This window comes from Macaca fascicularis, chromosome 8 (genome assembly GCF_037993035.2).
Source record: "Macaca fascicularis isolate 582-1 chromosome 8, T2T-MFA8v1.1".
In the NCBI taxonomy this organism is placed as follows: Eukaryota; Metazoa; Chordata; class Mammalia; order Primates; family Cercopithecidae; genus Macaca; species Macaca fascicularis.
Window position 1 is genome coordinate 13042172 of NC_088382.1, and position 19612 is coordinate 13061783.

A 19612-nucleotide genomic window follows, 5' to 3' on the forward strand; every position below is an offset into this window, starting at 1 on the left:
GCTCCCAGACTTGGTTGGGCTGAGCCTGGCCAGTCCCACCTCTGGCCACTGGTCAGCCCTGTGGGAAGTGAGATGCAGGGATCTCTGCCTGTGTAGACGCTGCTACCCAGTATTGAAAGCCTTATCTGGGCTGCCCCCAAGCCATCCCCACATACCCCTCCCCTTCCGGTCCCCGGCCCTCATCCCAGTCCCTGGAATCCCAGGTTTTCCTTGTTGGAATCTCTTGGCCTTAGGGAACACAGCTCACACGGTCTCTTTGCCAGTTTACGGCAAGAAAACCGAGGTTCAGAGACTGTGGGTGTCCCACGTGATTCTCACATACACTGCACTCTCCCAGGCCCCCCTTTTAAACACTTTAAATGAGGTGACATTCACATCGCATGCAATGAACTATTTCAACGCGAATAATGTGGTGGCATTTGTGCATTCACAGTCCTGTGCAACCACTCACGCCATCTAGTTTCAAAATGTTTTCATCTCCCCAGAAGAAACCTGCCATCCTCACTAAGCTGTTACCCCTCCTTGGTATCCCCCAAGCCCCTCGTTTAATGGAAGGGGAAACTGAGGCCCGGAGAGAGACTTGCCAGTGGGCGGAGCTCTGATCATAAGGAATCAGGCAGCCATCTGCTGCTTCAGTCCTGGGTTGGTTTTCCACCTAGCAGAGGTGACAGAGCCTGGAGGTTCTGGGAGCGCCACAGGTGTCACTGGTTCAGTCCTGGGTTGGTTTGCCACCCAGCAGAGGTGACAGAGCCAGGAGGTTCTCGGACCCCATGCTTGCAGCCAGAGCCTTTTCCCGAGCCTCCCCACCAGGGGGCAGCAGAGAGCTTTCCAGAACTGGTCGCGGGACTGGCGGGAAGCAGCGGGTCAGAGCTGCTGACAAACCTCACGTGGACCCCAGATCGCTGTCTCTGTGGGTCGGGCTTGGGAATTGGAGAGGAGGCCGCATGATTGGAAACGTGAAGACGGCACGGCCTGGCTGGAGGAGTGGGAAGCGCCGTCACGTTGACTGGGGACACAGTCCTCTTGCCCGCTGGGCCGGGCCTGCAGCCATTCTTCTCAGGGTGGGGTCCGCAGGTCCGGCTTGCTCTCGGCCCCCGACCTGCCTCAGAGTCCGGGGGGCTTTGGAACTGTGCCTTCCCATCTCCACCCACCCTGGCTGGTGCCATGAGGGGCCTGGATCCTGGGATCCTGTTCCTCTTGGGCAGCAGAGACTGGGGGACCAGAGGAGATGATGGGTCTTCAAGCCCCACATTCCAACCCCAGCCCACCACTGACAGTCTGGGGGTTCGAGATGAGGGAGTTGATGTCTCTGAGCCCCAGTTTTGTCACCACTAAAATGAGGCCGACATACTGGGGCAGAGTGCCAGCCCCAGGACTAACAGAGGCCTGTTTCCTACTGACAATACCTCTTACTCCTAAAAACAGCTCCAACAACCACACACTAGGAAACACTCAACCCAGGCCAACTTGTCAGAGGCACGTGAACCAGAGCGACTCCATCTTGAATGGGACCTGGGTAAAGGGAGGCTGAGACCTGCTGGGCCACATTCCCAGGAGGCTAGGCATTCTTCGTCACAGGATGAGATAGGAGGTCCCCACAAAATACAGGTCATAAAGACCTTGCTGATAAAGCAGGTTGCAGTAAAGAAGTTGGCCAAAGCCGCAAACCCAAGATGGCCACGAGAGTGACCTCTGATTGCCCTCACGGCTCATTATGTGCTAATTATAATGCGTTAACTGCTACAAGGCACTCCCACCAGCGCCACGACAGTTTACAGATGCCATGGCAACATCTGGAGGTTACCCTACATGGTCTCGGAAGGGAGGGCAGAAACTCTCAGTTCTGCGAATTGCCCACCCCTTTCCTGGAACACTCATGAATAGTCCAACCCTTGTTTAGCGTATGATCAAGAAATAACCATGAAAATGGGCAACCAGCAGCCTTTGGGGCCACTCTGCCTATGGAGCAGCCATTCTTTTTTTTTTTTTTTTTTTTTTTTTTTTTTTTTTTTGAGATGCGGTCTTGCTCTGTTGGCCAAACTAGAATGCAGTGGCATGATCTTGGCTCACTACAACCTCCGCCTCGTGGGTTCAAGCAATTCTCCTGCCTTAGCCTTCCTAGTAGCTGGGATTACAGGCACCTGCCACCACACCGTTAATGTTTTGTATTTTAGTGGAGACAGGGTTTTGCCATGTTGGACCAGGCTGGTCTCGAACTTCTCACCTCAGGTGATCCACCTGCCTCGGCATGCCAAAGTTCTAGGATTACAGGAGTGAGCCGCTGCTCCCGGCCATAGAAGCCGTTCTTTTATTCCTTTTCTTTCCTAATAAAGTTGCTTTCACTTTAAGGACTCACCCTGAATTCTTTCTTCCGTGAGATCCAAGAAACCTCTCTTGCGGTCTGGATTGGGACCCCTTTCCAGTAACAAACTTTCTTAACCTCTCAGACCCCTCGTCTCTTCATCTGTAACCAAAGACAAAGCCTCCCCCGAGGTTCCAACAGTGAGGAGAGAACACATGGGAAACGAGGGGCACAGAGTTGGTGTGCAGAACCAATATCACAGACTGAGTGTCAAGCCACTGTCATATTGGAAGTAATATCATGCTCTCCCCTACAAGTTATGAGGAACAATGTCACAGGGGGGTGTGTACCTTCTCCGGTAGTGGGAGTAGTATCATCATCTCTTCCTTTAGATGACAGGAACAATATCACAGGGTGGGTGTACACCCCGTGTGTTTTTGGAAGCAATGTCATTCTCTCTTGTTCTAGGTTTTATGATTCATGTCACAGGTGGGGTGTACACATCATCCACTCACCCCCTGGATATCAGCAACCATATCACAGAAGAGGTGTCCACCCCCTTCGATACTGTCAGCCATATCATCTTCCTCTCGCCTGGATATTAGGAACAATACCCCGAGGTTGGGGGCGGTGTACACCCACTGTGATATCGAAAGTAAACTCAGCCTCTTTCCCGCTGGATATTAGGAACTATATCACAGGTGTGTGTGCACCTTCTGGGATATTGGGAGTACTGTCAGCCTCCAACCCACTGAATATTAGGGATAATATACAGGGGACAGGGTGATTACATCCCCTGCGATATTGAGAGCAATATTCTTCTCTTTCCCCTGTACATTAGGAACCACATCACAGGGGTATGTACACCTTCTTCGATATTGGGATTAATGTTATTGTCTCCCCCAACTGAACGTCAAAAACGATATCACAGAAGGGTGTACACCCCCTGCGATATGGCCAGTAATATCATCGTCTCTACCTTTGGATACTAGGAACAACATCACAGAGGGTGTGTATACTCCCCAGCAATATTGGGCATAATGTTACCCTCTCTTCCCCTGGATATTAGGAACGATATCCCTGGTGGTGGGAGGTGGAGTACATTCAGAACAACATCACTGAGTGGGTGTCCACCCCCTGCAGTATTGGGTGTAATATCATCCTCTCTTCCCCAGGATATAAAGAACAATATCACAGGAGGGGTGTACAGCCACAGCCCCTGCGTTATTGGGAGTAATAGCTTCTTTTCCCACTCTCGATATAAGGAACAATATGCTAGGGTGGGTGTACATCCCCTGTGATATTGGGCGTATTGTCATCGTCTCCCAACGTGAATATTGGGCGTAGTGTCCCAGGGGGGTGTATGCCTTCTTCCATATTGGGAGTAATATCATCCTCTCCCCTCAGGATTGTAGGCAAAATATCGAAGGGGTTTTACACTTTGTACGATATGGGCAGTAACATCATCCTCTCCCTACCTGGATGTAAGGAACTATATCACAGCCGGCTGTACACTTCTTGCCATATTGGGAGTCTTATCATTCTCTCCCATCATGGATATTAAGAAAAATATTACAAAGGGGGTGTACACCCCCTGAGATATTGAGAGTAATATTATGCTCTCCCCTTCGGGATATTAGGAACAATATCGCAGGAGGTGTGTACAACCCTTGCGATATTGGGAGTCATATCATCCTCTCCCCCTGAATATAAGAAACAATATCACAGGAGGATGTACCCCCCCCCATGATATTGGGAGTCATATCGTGTTAGTCGGAACAATAGCACAGTGGGTGTGTACATCCCCTGCGATATTGCCACTAGTAACATCGCCTCCCTCCCAGGATATAAGGATGAATATCCCAAGGGGGTGTACACCCCTGCGGCGATATTGGCGGTAATATCTTCCTCCCCCCGGCTGGCTATTAGGAACAATGTCACAGAAGGGGTGTACACCCCCTGCTTTATTGGGAGTGATATCATCCTCTCCATCCCTGGATATTAGAAACAATATCACCAGGGGGTGTACACCTCCTGCAATATTCAGACTGATGTCATCCTCTCGCCATCTGGATATTAGGAAACATAGAACAGGGGTGGTGTACAACCCCTGCGAAATCGGAAGAAATATCACCCTCTCTACCTTTGGATGTTAGGGAAAATATCACGGTGGAGGTCCACGCCCACTGTGATATTGGGAGTCATATCATCCTCTCCCACCTTGGAAAGAAGGAACAAGATGTCCGACGGGATATACCCACACTACGGTAGTTTTAATACTATCCTCTACCCCCTGGCTACTAGGAATAACATCATAGAGCAGCGTACACTTTCTGTGACAAGGGGAGTAATATCATCCTATCCTGGCCGGATATCAGAAAAAAGGCGATTAATTACTAATATTGATAAATATAAATGATAAATATTAATTATAGATATTAAAATCACAATTAAGATACTAAAATTAACACTGCTTAAAAAAGTTAATCATGAGTATTAATAATTAATATTTAATAATAATAAGACAATTAATAATAAAATAATATCAACAATTAACGTTACTTAATACTAAGTGATATTGGCTATAAAATAATAATAATTATTAAGAAATATTATTATTGATAAATGACATTGATATTAAAAATTAATCCTTGGAGTAGATCATAACTTATTCAAACAATTATAGTAATTACCGGCTGGCTATTAGGAACAATGTCACAGAAGGGGTGTACATCCCCTGCTTTATTGGGAGTGATATCATCCTGTCCGTCCCTGGATATTAGGAAAAACATCCCCAGGGAGGGTACGCCTCCTACAATAGTGGGACTGATATCATCCTCTCACCATCTGGATATTAGGAAACATATCACAGGGGTGGTGTACAACCCCTGCGAAATCGGAAGAAAGGTCACCCTCTCCGCCTTTGGATGTTAGGGAAAATACCACGGTGGAGGTCCACGCCCACGGTGATATTGGGAGTCATATCATCCTTTCCCACCCTAGATAGAAGGAAGAAGATGACCGACGGCATGTACACACACTGCGCTACTTTCTTTTTTTTTTTTTTTTTTTTTGAGACGGAGTCTCGCTCTGTCACCCAGGCTGGAGTGCGGTGGCCGGACCTCAGCTCACTGCAAGCTCCGCCTCCCGGGTTCACGCCATTCTCCTGCCTCAGCCTCCCGAGTAGCTGGGACTATAGGCGCCCGCCACCTCGCCCGGCTAGTTTTTTGTATTTCTTAGTAGAGACGGGGTTTCACCGTGTTAGCCAGGATGGTCTCGATCTCCTGACCTCGTGATCCGCCCGTCTCGGCATCCCAAAGTGCTGGGATTACAGGCGTGAGCCACCGCGCCCGGCCACTGCGCTACTTTCAATGTCATCCTCTACCCCCTGGCTACTAGAATTAAGACTGTACACTTTCTTCGATACTGGGAGTAATATCATACTCTTCCGGCCAGATATCAGGAACAAGATTATTAATTATTAATATTAATAAACATAAAAATATATATTAATCATAGACATTAAAAAATCACAATTAAGATACTAAAATTAATAGTGGTTAAAAAAGTTAAGGATGAGTATTAGTAATTAATAATTAATAATCGGAACACAATTAATAATAAAATAATATCATCAATTAACGTTACTTAAATCAATACTAAGTGATATTGGCTATAAAATAATAATTATTATTAAGAAATATTAATATTGATAAATGACATTCATATTAAAAATTAATCCTTGAAGTAGATCACAACCTATTCAAACAATTATTAATAAATAATGGTTAACTATTAATTGAGAGTATTATTGATAATTATTAAAATGATGTTTAATAATTAATTATATCATTGTCCCCAGAGCAATACACTGAACGTGTACACCCGTCTGTGAAACAGTTCATTATTTCCAGAGAGGGAGACGATACTACTCACAATATCGTCAAGAGGCTGAGAGTCCAACATGCCTCCCAATAGCCAAGGGGGGGAGAGGGGGTGGCTATTGGTCCCCACCTCGCGGGGGGTGGCTCACCCCCCTGCGAGGTGGCTCCCAATAGCCAAGGGGGGGAGAGGGGGTGGCTATTGGTCCCCACCTCGCGGGGGGTGGCTCACCCCCCTGCGAGGTGGCTCCCAATAGCCAAGGGGGGGAGAGGGGGTGGCTATTGGTCCCCACCTCGCGGGGGGTGGCTCACCCCCCTGCGAGGTGGCTCCCAATAGCCAAGGGGGGGAGAGGGGGTGGCTATTGGTCCCCACCTCGCGGGGGGTGGCTCACCCCCCTGCGAGGTGGCTCCCAATAGCCAAGGGGGGGAGAGGGGGTGGCTATTGGTCCCCACCTCGCGGGGGGTGGCTCACCCCCCTGCGAGGTGGCTCCCAATAGCCAAGGGGGGGAGAGGGGGTGGCTATTGGTCCCCACCTCGCGGGGGGTGGCTCACCCCCCTGCGAGGTGGCTCCCAATAGCCAAGGGGGGGAGAGGGGGTGGCTATTGGTCCCCACCTCGCGGGGGGTGGCTCACCCCCCTGCGAGGTGGCTCCCAATAGCCAAGGGGGGGAGAGGGGGTGGCTATTGGTCCCCACCTCGCGGGGGGTGGCTCACCCCCCTGCGAGGTGGCTCCCAATAGCCAAGGGGGGGAGAGGGGGGTGGCTATTGGTCCCCACCTCGCGGGGGGTGGCTCACCCCCCTGCGAGGTGGCTCCCAATAGCCAAGGGGGGGAGAGGGGGTGGCTATTGGTCCCCACCTCGCGGGGGGTGGCTCACCCCCCTGCGAGGTGGCTCCCAATAGCCAAGGGGGGGAGAGGGGGTGGCTATTGGTCCCCACCTCGCGGGGGGTGGCTCACCCCCCTGCGAGGTGGCTCCCAATAGCCAAGGGGGGGAGAGGGGGTGGCTATTGGTCCCCACCTCGCGGGGGGTGGCTCACCCCCCTGCGAGGTGGCTCCCAATAGCCAAGGGGGGGAGAGGGGGTGGCTATTGGTCCCCACCTCGCGGGGGGTGGCTCACCCCCCTGCGAGGTGGCTCCCAATAGCCAAGGGGGGGAGAGGGGGTGGCTATTGGTCCCCACCTCGCGGGGGGTGGCTCACCCCCCTGCGAGGTGGCTCCCAATAGCCAAGGGGGGGAGAGGGGGTGGCTATTGGTCCCCACCTCGCGGGGGGTGGCTCACCCCCCTGCGAGGTGGCTCCCAATAGCCAAGGGGGGGAGAGGGGGTGGCTATTGGTCCCCACCTCGCGGGGGGTGGCTCACCCCCCTGCGAGGTGGCTCCCAATAGCCAAGGGGGGGAGAGGGGGTGGCTATTGGTCCCCACCTCGCGGGGGGTGGCTCACCCCCCTGCGAGGTGGCTCCCAATAGCCAAGGGGGGGAGAGGGGGTGGCTATTGGTCCCCACCTCGCGGGGGGTGGCTCACCCCCCTGCGAGGTGGCTCCCAATAGCCAAGGGGGGGAGAGGGGGTGGCTATTGGTCCCCACCTCGCGGGGGGTGGCTCACCCCCCTGCGAGGTGGCTCCCAATAGCCAAGGGGGGGAGAGGGGGTGGCTATTGGTCCCCACCTCGCGGGGGGTGGCTCACCCCCCTGCGAGGTGGCTCCCAATAGCCAAGGGGGGGAGAGGGGGTGGCTATTGGTCCCCACCTCGCGGGGGGTGGCTCACCCCCCTGACAATATCACGTTTGCGTGTGCACCACATGTAGTTCAATGAATGACATTATCTTCTCTCCCTTTAGCCCTGAGAACAATATCACATGACGGAGGACACCCCCAGCAATATTCGGAGTAGTATCATTTTCTTTTCTTCTGGATAGTTGAAAAAATATGTCCGGCGAGGTGGACAACCCTTTTATTGAAGGTAGTGTCATCCTCTTCCAAGGTGGGTATTTGGAACCATATTACAGGGGGTGTTTTGACTTCCTCGATATTCGTCGCGACGTCGTCCTCTCCTCACTGGGTATTGGAAATAATATGACAGCCGCAGTAGACACTCCCCGCGACTTGAGGTGTAATATCTCTGCCTGGATATTAGAATCCCCCATGGACCCACAGCGTTTTTATGATTTTATGAGTAATGTCATGTCCCCGTCTAGACATCACGAACAGTGTCAAACACGGGTGTACACCCTCTCCAATACAGAGAGGAATATCATCCTCTCTCTGCCTGGCTATTAGGAGCAAAATCAAAGTAGTGTTTATAGCCCCTGTGATATTCTGAGTAATATCATCCTCTCCCAGGTGGAAATTACGAACAGTATCACCGGTGGCGTGTACACCCCCGGCGATATTGAAAATAATATCATCCACTTCCCTCCCGGGTCATGGGAACAACATCACTGGGGGGTGTACACTTTCTGCGATATTGGGAGTAACATCATGTTCTGTGCCTTGGAATATTAAGGACAATATCACGGGGTGAGCGTGTACATCTTTTGCAATATTGGGAATGAAATTATCCTCTCTCCCCCTGCAAATTAGGAAAGATATCACAGAGTGTGTTTTCACCTCCTGCGATATGGGGATGAATACCATCTTCTCCCCTTCCGGATATCAGGAAGAGTATCACACGGGGATGTACAGTGTCTGCGATACTGGGAGTAATATGAACCTCTCGGCCTTGAGATGTTAAGAAGAATATCACAGGGTGAATGTTCACCCCTACCATATTGGGAGTAATATCAGCCTCTCCACTCCATGGATATTAAGAACAATATCCCGGGCTGGGTGTACGCCTCCTGCTCTATGGGGAGTCATATCATCCTCTCCCTTCCAGGATGTTAATAACAATATCACAGGGCGGTTGAACACAGCCTGCGATACTGGAATTATTATCATCCTCTCCCCCTCTGGATACCAGCAACAATATCCGAGAAGAGTTGTACACTCCCTGCGATATTGGGAGTGATATCATATGCTTCTTCCGTGAATATTAGGAGCAATATCACCAGGTGGCTGTCCATTCGTTGCTATGTTGGGAGTCATGTCATACTGTATCACCCTATATATTAGGATCGGTGTCACAGCGTGAGTGTACACATACTACGATATTAAAACTAATATCATGCTGTCCGTCCCTGAATATTAGGAACGACATCATAGGTAAGTGTACACCCCTTGCGGTATTAGGAGTAATAATATGATTAATTATTAAACATCAATGATTGATTTTAATAATTATCAATGACACTATTAATTAATAGGATACCATTATTATCTATGGATAATTATTTTACATACATGATTATGCACACTTAAAATTAATTATTAATATTAATGTCATTTAACAATATTATTAGTTCTTAATATTAATCATTATTTTATTACCAACATCTCTTACTATTGACTTAAGTAATATTAATTGCTGATATCATTAATTATTAATAGTGATATTATTATTAATTATTAATACTAATTATCAACATTTTAACCAGTATTAATTTTTACTATCTTTATTATGATTATTAATATCGATGATTATTATTAATTTTTATTATATTTATTAATAATTAATAATTAATAGATTTGTTCCTGATATCCGGCGGGGAGAGGATATTAGTCCCAACATCGAAGAAAGTGTACACCCCTCTATGATGTTATTCCTAATAGCCATCGGGTAGAGGAGAACATTATTGAAACTATCACAGTGGGTGTATATCTCCTCGGTCATCTTGTTTCTTATATCCTGGGTTGGAGAGGATGATATGACTCCCAATATCGCAGGGGTTGTAGACCTCCCCCGTGATATTGTCCCTAACATCCAAAGGTGGAGATGATGATATTTCTTCCAATTTCGCGATGGATGTACACCACCCCTGTGATATGATTCCTAATATCCAGGGGGCGAGAGGATTAGTCTCAGTATTGCAGGGGATGTACACTGCCTAGTGATATTGTTCCTAATATCCAGGGAGGGAGAGGATATCACCCCCAATAGAGCAGGGGGTGTACACTCCTGTAACATTGTTCGTAATAGCCAGCGGGGGAGAGGAAGACATTACTCCCAATATTGCAGGGGATGTACACCCCCTTGGGATATTGTTCCCTATATCCTGGGAAGGAGACGATGATACCAGTGGCAACATCGCAGGGGGTGTGCACCCTTCTGTGATATAGTTTTTCACTTTCAGTGGGGGAGAGGATAACATGAATCCCAATACCGCTGAAGGTGTACAGGCCCCTGTGATGTAGTTCCTAATGTACAGGAGAAAGAGAAGAATATTGCTCTCAATATCGCAGGGGGTGTAACCACCCTGCCCCCTGTATATTGCTTCTAATATGCAGCGGGGTGGAGGCTGAGAGTACTCCCAATATCCCAGAAGGTGCACATACACCTGTGATATCGTTCCTAATATCCAGCGGGAAAGAGGATGATTTTACTTTCGATATCGCAGGGGGTATACAGGGCCACCAACCCTGGGATATCGTTCCTAATATCCAGGCAGGAAGAAGATGACATGGCTGACAATATCGAAGGGGGTGGACACCTCTTCAGTGATATGGTTCCTCTTATCCAGGGGGTGAACGGATGATATTACTCGCAATAAAGTAGGAACCGTACAGCCACCCTGGGATTTTTATCCTTAATAACCACAGGGGAGAGGTGATATTACTACCAACGTTGCAAGGGGTGTACACCCCTCCTGTGATATTATTTCTTATGTCCAGGAAAGGAGAAGATGGTATTAGTACCAATATTGAAGGGATGGACAACCCCCATGCGATAGTTTTCTAAAGATACAGGTTGAAAGAGGATGAGATTCCATCCAATATAACAAGGGGTGTACATCCTGCCTGTGATATGAATCCTAAAACCTAGAAGAAGAGAGAATGACATTGCTTCCAAAAACACACAGGGTGTACGCCCACCCTGTGATATTGTTCCTGTCATCTAAAGGAAGACATGATAATACTACTTTCACTACCGGAGAAAGTACACACCCCCCTGTGATATTATTCCTCATAACTTGTGGGGGAGAGCATCATATTACTTCCAGTATGACAGTGGCTTGATACCCAGTCTGTGATATTTCTCCTAATTTCCAGTAGGTAAAGTATGATGTTCCTGCTGCCAAGAGAGTAGTGGGTGTACAACCGCCCTGTGATATGTCTCCGAATATTCAGGGAAACAAAGGGCGACATTACTCCAAATCTCCCAAAAAGTGTACACCCATTGTGTGATATGGTTCCTAATATCCGGAGGTGCAGAGGATGGTGTTCGTTCTCCTGTCGCAGGCTGTGTATACACAACCTGTGAAATTGTTCCTAATATCCTGAATAAAAGAGACTGCTAATAATGGACACACATTGCAGGGGGGAGTAATTGGCTATTACGATCCACATCGCAGGGGGTGAGGCACTCCCCATGATATGGGGAGTAATAGCAACCCCCTCTCCCCCCTGGCTATTACGATCCACATCGCAGGGCAGTCCAGGACACCAGCACTGCCCCAACCTTGACCGAGACAGTGAGTGTCATGGGACCACCTCAGGGCGGGTGGCAGCTCAGCTTGAAGGTATCCCTGCTGCCAAAGACCAACTGCTCCTGCTACTTTGAATCTGGCCACAGGGTCTCTGTTGGTGAGACAGGTGACCATGAGGCAGACACCCTGAAATCTAGCACGACAGAGCTCAATGCCCCCATGAGAGGCACCATAGCACTCAGACTTTGCAGACATACTAGTGAAGGCCACAGCAGGCCCTGAGGGAGGAACAAGCTGACCAACATCCTGGGGTCCTGCCACACAGCCTTTAAACCAGGGACTGGAAACTGTTTCCCTAAAGAGCCAGGAGTCAGTATTTTCAGCTTTGCCAACTGATCTTTGCCTCAAGAATGCGACTCTGCCATGGCTACACCACAGCAGCCTTCTGCAGGTGGCCTGTGAAGAGATGGGCATGACTGCACCCACATCAAACTTTACTTATGGACATGGAACCTTCTCAGTGTCATGAATTGTTATTTTTTTTATTTGTTCAGCCATTTGGAAATGTAAAATCCATTCTTGATTCACGGGCCACAAGAGCAGGCAGGTACGGGCTGCCCCTGGCCGACCTCTGGAATGAGCTTAGAGAAGGAAATGACAGGCTGGGCCAGTGCAGCCTCCTCACAGCAGATTCGCTGCAGGAGGGTCCTGCGTAGCAACCACTTCTCATCCTTCATCTTGGCTTCAAGTGCAGCTCAGGTGGAGAAAGAGAGAAGAGAACAGGCCTCAGCAACAAGAAGGAAGGAGATGCAGGGTCAAGCAGCCGTGTGGATCCATCACACTCAACATTCACACCAAGCAGAGCACAGGCAGGACCAGCCCAGGGGGTGCTGAAGTGGAGGCTCTGTGGGGTGGGGGCTCTCTGGGTGGGCAAGATTCTCTACCTAAAACTCAAATAGAAGATCTACACAGCAGTAGTTACAGAAAACACACACTAAGAAAAAGGCCAAAATAAAAATAGGACACCAAGTTTGGCCAACCGGGTCTCACAAGCCAGTAGGTAAGAAAACCCAGGAGGGCCCACCAGAGGGGCTGGGGGTGGGTTCCTGCCTGCAGGGGGCCTGGGACACCCCATTCCCACAGACGAGGACCCAAGCTTTGGGGAGGAAGCTGTCAGAGTCATCAGTGAGCTCTTCAGAGCTGGAGCCATAGAGCAGGGGAGGAGCCCTGACCATGTCCCTGTGCAGGCTCAGAAGCTGGGGTAGGGGCACAGCCCCAGGGGCCAATGCAAACAGTGGACCACTGGCCCTCCTCCTGCCCAGAGGATACTCAGCTCCCAAGGGACCACCAAAGTCTCGAAACCAGGGACACACCACCTGACCCTCATGCCCAGGCCTCCTGGACCAGGCAATGTCCAATACAGGCAGGCAGTCTGGGCTTGGGGCCAGGACAGGGGTGGACGGTCCTGCTAGGCAGGCCACCTTCTCCCTACCAGCTGGGCTGGGTGCACTGTAGTTTTGTTCTGGCAACATATTGCTACCCACTTTGGCCACACCAGTCCTCGGCTCCCTGGCTAGGCCCAGTGCTGTCCAACCCACCTACACAGACCCCACACACCCAGTGCCCACCAGTCTCCCATCAGCCAGGAGGACCCATGCTCACCCCCCGAAGTATCCATGGGAACCTGCATCCCACAGGGACCCACAGCTCAGGGCCAATCTCCATGGGGACTCTTGGTTGTGGTGGTAGAGGTGTGGGGAGTTGACCTCCAGCCCTCCCTTCCTGGCCACTGTGTTTTGTGGGGATCATTCAGTCCTGGGAGCTTCCTAGGGACCCCAGAAGGAAGAGAACAGGGTGGTCATGGCGGCCTCAGCCCCACGCTCTGGGCCCAAGTGCAAGAGTCTTTCGCTTCTGGTTTGATGTGGGCGGTAACAACAGGTCAAGTCATTCACACAAGGATTGGCTTCAATATAACGCATCAAGGGACTGTGGAGGACACAGATCAGCCTCCAGGCCAGTTACACCTGGTGACTTCGCCAGTGCAGGCTGGGGAGTGGAAAAGCTGAGCCCTGACCTCCCCACCTACCCTGCCCACCAGATGCCAGTAGCGGCCAGGGATCCCTGACTTCAGGCAGAGACAGACAGCACAGTTGCTGCCTCCTTTGATCCCATCCCAGGGCCCACAGGGCCTGGAGAAACCTGGCAGGGGCTGAGTTGGGAGAATCAGGCAGGGAGATGCCAAGTGAAGAATGTGAGGGACTGGGTATGAGGGACACTAGGGCACAGGGTCTGCTTCCCCTGGAGAGGTGGCAGTGAGACATAGAGTAGCCAAGCCTCGGCAGGCACCACCCTGCTGCCAGGCACGTGTGGTGCCCATACCCACCCCAACGGCTGCAGGAAGGTTCTTCATCAACAAAAGGGGAGGATGCACCCACACCTATATAGGCATTGGTGCCCACACACATCAGAGAAGAAAATTACTGCTGTGCTCAAGGTGTGGGAAAAGGGGCAATGTCCCCTTCCTCCCCATGGTGAGTACAAAGTTACCCGCTCCTGCCAGCACCCCCACCCCCAACTCCACCGGCTGCTGACCTCCACCACAGTGCCATGCCACGTGCCAGGAACAGCTCAGCGGTACATCCCAAAGGGTGCTATCCTGGAGCGGCAGTGCTGGGCACGTGACACGTTTCCTAGTCACAGAGGTTTTCTTTCTTTACCGCTCCTGGCCCTGGGCCTCGGTTTCCCCCACTGTGGCACAGTGTAAAAATCCCATCTTAAAGGCTAGGAACCCAGAAAGGTCACTACACCTGGTGAAATGGGGGGTGAAACTCCCTGCCTTGGACCTCTTGCTCCAGGACTGATGTCCATTGGGACACGGCCAGACCAGCATCCTGGGGAGGACTGCATTCCTTGCCTGGGGAACCTTGCTCCCAGTTAGGAATCACTGGAGTTGAGGCCCCTAACGGATTGGGGGAGGCACAGGGGTAGAATGGAGGTAGCCCCATCATATGGTCCTGTGTAGACCCCAGAAAACAAGCATTGAGTTCAGACTCTTGTCTGAAGCTGGCCACATGAAAGTATTTGGGCTTTGGGGTGTGATGAGGGTCTGGGGTCAGGGAACAAAGTGTTCTGGTTTGGACACGCAGGATGTTCTCTGCAGCTCCCTCAGGTACAGAGTGTGTTGCTAAGTATATGCTTTTAAAAACCCTAGGAGGAGGGGAACACAAAGGGCCCTGAAGTCAAGGGCATGGTCCAGTCTTTCCACCTCCCCAGCTGAAGACATGCTGGAGGACAATTCTCTGAGTTTCATAACAAAGAAGAGAAAAAAGAAATCAAAAAGACCTGGAGGATAGGCAAGCCAATGAGGGCTGACTGGGATTACCCTGCCTCATCCTCAAAACAAGCCTTCCCTATGTGTCCTCTGGGCCAGGTGAGGAAACAGGTCACAGTAGGACATTCAGACCCTGGGCAGGCAGTTGGCAGCCTGGAGCCCAGGAGGTGCAAACACATTTTTACTGAGGCGCATCCTGCACAGCCCTAAATCCATTAAAACTTGAGGCAATACAGCACATGCTTCTGTGAGCACAGGGTTGGGGCTGGGGTTACAGATTAACAGCATCTCAAGGCAGAAGAATTTTTCCTAGTACAGATCCAAATGGACTTTCTTATGTCTTCATCTTTCTCCATAGACACAATAACAGTCTGATCTCTCTTTCTTTCCCCCACACAGAGAGTGTCACCACTGTATGTCAGCCACTAGGGGACAGGCTTCAGCCTCGCCATGCCGGAGACCTTTCAGGACAGACCTGAGGAAGGTGGGCAGAGTGGGTAGGGAGAGGAGGGCCTGGCCTGAGGAAAGAGCAGGCTGGGCCTGAGGTTGTCGGGGGCCTGAGGTTGTCGGGTGCCCGCATGGGCCTCTGGGCAGCACCAGGATCTGATGGGACCACACGACAGGCCAGTGGGCCGTGTGGGGCCTGTGACTCTGAGTCAGCAGAGAATATGCCTGAATTACATCCTGATAGATGCACCCTGGCTTTGAAGCTGAGGACACCTAAGGCATGGAGGTGGGGTGGAGGTGGGGGCAGAGCAGGGGATGGGGAGGGAGCCTGTGCCGGTCCAGGTCAGAGGTGGTGGCTTGGCCCCAGTGGCTCCAGATGCAATGAAGAGCCAAGAGGGACTTTCCTGAGGGACTTAGATGCCGGGGTGGAGGAGCACTGCAAGGTTTCAGCCTGAGTCCCCGGGAGGATGGAGTCACCAGGAGCTGAGGTGAGGAAGGCTGAGCGGTGGGGGGTTGTGCGGGGGTGCAGAGGCCTGAGCTCAGTTTGGCCCCTGCAGATTTGAGACGCCCACTCCATGCACAGGCAGAGACGGCAGGGGAGGGGAAGAGGCTGCAGCTCAGGTAGCCCTGGAATGGGCAGCCCGACATGCTGGGGCACTGGGTCCTGGTGCCCTCATGGCTGGGAGCTGCTTCCCTCCTGGGATGCCAAAAGTCCTTTAGGGCACATCTGAAGCTCCTGTGCCCACCACAGAGGGGAAGTGGGAAAGGCATCTGTGCCTATGCATGTTCTCCTTCACCTTGTCCTAGGCAGGTCCCAGGCAGCACCTCCCCTCCCAAGTGGCTCCCCTTGGCCCCTGCCCCTAGTGTTCACAGACAGACTCTCGAAGAGGGCTGGACTCAGCGGCTCACTTCTAATGAATAGAACCAGGCAAAAGAGATGGGGGTCTCTCCTGAGATTGAATTGGGGGGGGCGCTGCAAGTTCTGTCCACTGGAACTCTCCCCCTGGCTCTTGATAGGTGCTAGTTCTGGCAAAGCCAGTCACCTGCCCAGGGCAGAGGGCGGCCTGAAGCTGATGCCACGGAGAGACTGGGGCCTTCAGTCCAACAGCTTGTAAGCAACAGAATCCTGCCAGCAACACAGAAGCGAGTGTGGAAGCAGCTCCTCCCCTGATGAGCCTGAGCCTTCAGAAGACACGGCAGCCCTGGGCAGACACCTGCTGCAGCTGCAGAGAGCCCCTGGGGTAGAGGGCTCAGTGAAGCCTGCACTCCTGGCCCCAGGAGTAATCATTCCTGTGGTATAACTGTGTGCTGGTGTGGGTGGGCCACAGTTTGGAGTAATCTGTCAAGGGACAATAAAGAACAAACACACACCTCAGGTCCTACTGGGTGGAAGCTGTACGGTCAGCACGGCATGTAATATCTTCCTCTTGAATTAGAAGATTCATTGCTAAGGCTAACGATTTAAAAAAAAAAATACCTCTAGTTGTAGCACCATTAAAATACATGACTTGCAAAAAACAAAACAAAAAAACTATAAAAGAGCCATAGCTATTCTCTTCCATCTTAGCTACAGGAATATATTAATATATGTTAATTCCTTGACTGAGCAATGGGCCAAACTCATGAGAACAGATGTGTGAGGACCGTCAGTGACCACCCTGACCCCAGCCCTTACATACACACAAACTGTTCAACATAAGCCGTAACCTTGGGGGTCTTGACACTCTAAATTTTATTGTCTTTAATTAACTATTTCTATTCCCTAAACAATACCTGTTCATCGGAGAGAAAAATAGCATTACCTATACTAAGCAAAAGAAAGGAAATAAAATGCTCAGAAACATTCACATATGTATGCAGACTCTCACACACACACTCACACACACACGCACAGGCTCACACTGTGTCTAGGACTGCCTTTTCACTTATTTCTATGTCCTGAACATATTTCCACGTCAGTAGACATTTATCCTCGTAGCAGTAACAGCAATTAGATATTATTACAGCGTCTATTTTTACCATCATTTATTTAACTCATCATGTTTGAACTGTTAGGTTGTATCTATCGTTTTTTGTAATACAGGCAATTTGATGACAAATGACCCATCCCCTAATGTTCAATATAAAATATCAATTATATAAGGAGATAAGGGGTATTTGGCTAAAATAAAATTCAGCGTGCCCCACCTTCTCCACATGTACTATGCTCTAAAAAGGCATGAGTAATTAAATTAGCCCTTCTATTCTCCAGCACAGATCCTGAGCCCAGCGGTGGGTGCGGGTGCTTAGAGCACCGGTCTCCTCTCCTACCCGCCAGAAGGCAAAGGCCACTCAACTGCCACCTTAAGACACCCAGGATTCTCCTCTTCTTTTTTATTAATAGAATAAAGCTGAGGCTCAGTGCATGAGAGCAGCGCTCTCCGACTTTGCATTCATCAGAGTAACCTAGGTGGCCTGTTAAAAAATACACATTCCCTGGCTGCGCTCGCAGAAACTGGACTTCAGTGGTTTAGTGGGGGTGTGCATAGGCCAGGTGATTCTGAGGACCACAAGGGGTTAGGAATTGCCCCGTTAATTCTGGCCAAGGGAGAGATCAGACCATCCAGCATAGTCCGCAGCATATTTCTTTTCCCTCTTTTGCAATGAATATTTGATTCTCAGAGGGATGAGCCCCAGGATGAGGCACACATCCAAGAAAAATCCATGCCTCTCCATCTTTTCCCCAGGATTGCCCTTTGGCGAGACTCTCCTTTGCGACTGCTTCACTTTCCCTGGTTCATAGAACAAAACTCTTCTTAGTCTCTTTTGTTGTCTCTTATCTGTTCAACAAACACCCACTGCGCAGGACCGTCCTCCGGTAAACCGTCGAGTGGGGCCGTTTGGGAGCCCTTCTTCGTGGGGTGAGCCCTGAAGGAACCGGGGCCCCATAAGCCCGTGCTTTTGTGGGGGTTGCCCCCTCTCCCATCGCAGGGTAACTGGCACCAGGCTGTTAAGCTGTGGATGGGCAACCGCACATCCCATTGGGTGTGCGTATTTCAGCACGTGGAGTTGGCCAGTGAAGCCGGCCGAGGTCGGCACAGCCTACAGCAGCCGGCCTGTCCGTGGGGAGGAAGGGTCGTCCCGCCTCCCCTCCAGGCTAGTCCTGTTGCGCCTCCTCCTGCCTCACTCTGACTTTCGCGCACCCAGGCGTCTCTGAGGGTCGCGCCCCGATACCCTCCCCCACCCCAAGGCTTCTTCTCCCCAAGGGCCAGGTTGGGGGCCCAGGAGCGCCACAGCCTCCGTAGGCTCGGGAAATCGCAGCTTCGTCAAAGCTAAGCCCGCCGTGCTCAGCTTTTCCCACCACCTGGAGGATCCACTCTCCTTCCGTCCTTCCCGACCTCAGGCTGCACAGAAAACTTGGGGGCGGGGATCGAGGAAGCCGCGCCCCGAGGCTCCCAGCGCAGCCCCAGGAGGAATCCTGCCGGCAACAAGAAGCTGTGCGCGCGGCCGGGCGCGAGCCTCCGCGTCCAGGTGGGGTCTCCGCGCCCCAATTCCACCCCACCCCGCCATCGGCGCTCCCCGCAAGTGCGGGGTTTCCACCCGTCCTGGCGTTCGCGCCCACTCAGGGTCTCCCTCGCCCCCCCGGGAGATGCTCCCCGCGTTCTATCCCGCCCCGCCCTGGCGCGCCGGGTAAACGATGTGACCCCGCCCCTCTGCAGTCTCCCCTCCCCAGGACGCTGCCCCTGCCCCCACTTGTGGTGCTCGGGGCATCTCTAAAGCCCCCAACCAGAGTCCTCCAACCCACCCGCGAGGGTCGCGCACCAGCAGCGCGGCCCCACCCGCAGGGACCTCGCCCACCTGTGGCTCTACCCCCGCCTCTGCGGCCTTCCCCACCGCTAGCGCGGCCCCCACCTACGACGACCCCCGCGTAGGTCCTCCTGCCCACACGTGTCCCCCCGCTAGCCCCTGCCCCTACCCCTGCCCCTAGCCGTGCCCCTGCCCCTAGCCGCTCCCCCGCCCCCGTAGCCCCTCCAGTGCGCTCGGGCCCCGCCCATTGGCGCTGGGGCCTAGCAGGGGCGCGGGCCTGGCGGCGGTTCCAAGTCGGGCGCGCGGGGGCAGGTTCCCCACTGCCTGCTGCGCAGCCGGACTAGCGGTTGCCCTC